Below are 1,752 nucleotides of genomic sequence, written 5' to 3' on the forward strand. Positions count from 1 at the left end.
TTTTTTAAATTTTAATAGAGATGGGGTTTTACCATGTTGGCCAGGATGGTCTAACCTCATGATCTGCCCGCCTTGGCCTCCCAAAGTGCTGGGATTCCAGGCGTGAGCCACCGCGCCCGGCCACCTGACAGAATTCTTACAGCTACCATTTTTGGACACCGCCTCTGTGCCATATGTCTGTGTAGTATAGATATTACCGTCCTTGTTTTATAGCTGAGCAAACTGAGACTTATATTAAATAATTTACCCAAGTTCAAATGCAACTCATGTTTTGGTCCCCAAGCCAAGTGGCAGCTAGTGTCCTGAACTGCCTTTGAAGAAGTAAGAAGCATAAGCATCCCAGGAATCCTAATAACTAACATTTACTGAGAACCTACTATGTGCCAAGTGCTTTATGTCAATCATCTTAGTCTTCCCAGCCCTCTATAAGGTTAAGAAAAGTGACCCCATTTTGCAATGAGAAAACTGAAGCTAAGAGAAATTTAGTAATTTGGCCAAAGTCACTAGTAAATGATAAAGATGGGCTTCAAACCAAACATTCCAGAGAAACCGTCTTCCCGGGAATGCTCCCAGTGTGGTTAAAGGACACTGAGGCAGCACGAGAAACAAGCACCTCAAGGCAGACAGTCCTGAGAGTCTGAGCCTTCTGCTGCACTGAACTCAGGACCCTCTCGGCGGCGTATCAGCTTCGTGTGTCCAGGGTTCTCTCCCCATGGTCTTCGCCTGTGGTTCTGGTTGTTTTGCTTCTTACTTCCCCCTCCCCTGCTCTGCAGGATGTGGCTGTGACCGCAGTGAGGAGCAGCCTCACCCTCTCCCCCAAACCAAAATGGGAGTCTGAAGAGGCAGGGGAGGTGGGATTGAGGGGGTTTCTTCCCCAGCTGAATCCTTCCAGTGGAAACCTGAACCTTGCTTTGCTCCCAGCTCATCTTGGGGCTTTCTGGACCACGCTCCCAAGCCGGAAGAGGAGATTGCTCCATGTGAGCCTTCCTTCCTCCTTGGCCTTCCTGTTACCCAGATCTCCATTGCCCCCACTGCCATCTCACATTTGGTCTGCTGTCCTCTCCGTCTCGCCCCGCTTCAGCCTCCCTTTTTCTCTTATCTGGGTCTTCCCTATGATCCTCTGGCCTGGCCATGCTCCCCCTCTGGCCCTTATCTGTCTATTTCCGTGTCTCCGGAGATTTCCTTGCATTTCTCACACACCCATATCCACCTGCATCCCTCAGCCCTGCCCCTACCCCATCCCATTCCAAACCAGGTCTTTCTGAGGCTGCCTTGGTCCCAGAAGAACTAAGCTAGGCTCTACAAAGGACCCAAGAATGGTACCAGCGAGTGATTCACAGTATGAAAATCTAAGAATGAAAGAGCTGGAGACTCCTCAGCCACCATTTTCCCCAAAGCCTACCCTTCTGTCACTGCCAGTCCCTCACCTGCTGTGCTGGATGCCAGTCTTGCCTTGGATGTTCCCGGAAAGCTGACAGAATGGAGAAGCTTCACTTAGTGTGAGAGCCCTTTGGCTTGGCCCCACCCCTTGAGCCCCGCCTACCTACTCTCTGCTCAACCTCCGGTTCATCGCTACTGTCACCAAAAAGGCCTATGGCCCAAGAACAACCTAGAAATCAGACAAAGATAAAAAAGAGTGGAATTCTGTGCGAAGCAGCTTTGAGTTTTTGAAGCGGGGAAAGGGATTTGCATCCTCCACTCTCAAATTGCTTCTTTCTTTTCTTGCTGCCCAGTTTCTGGAGATCCTGTCCT

General features: G+C 50.1%; 1 protein-coding gene across 2 annotated transcripts in view; it reads right to left on the reverse strand.

The window, feature by feature from the left end:
• TNFAIP8L2 (TNF alpha induced protein 8 like 2) overlaps positions 1-1,525 on the reverse strand; it is a 3,203-nt gene extending 1,678 nt beyond the window's left edge. The window contains exon 1 of one of the 2 annotated variants that reach the window (XM_017546294.2): positions 1,428-1,525. The gene's annotated coding sequence lies outside the window, so the exon portion shown is untranslated. The other variant, XM_017546295.2, reaches the window with a different exon arrangement.
• Between the last annotated feature and the right edge of the window lie 227 nt (positions 1,526-1,752).

This window comes from Cebus imitator, unplaced genomic scaffold (genome assembly GCF_001604975.1).
Source record: "Cebus imitator isolate Cc_AM_T3 unplaced genomic scaffold, Cebus_imitator-1.0 Scaffold188, whole genome shotgun sequence".
In the NCBI taxonomy this organism is placed as follows: domain Eukaryota; kingdom Metazoa; phylum Chordata; class Mammalia; order Primates; family Cebidae; genus Cebus; species Cebus imitator.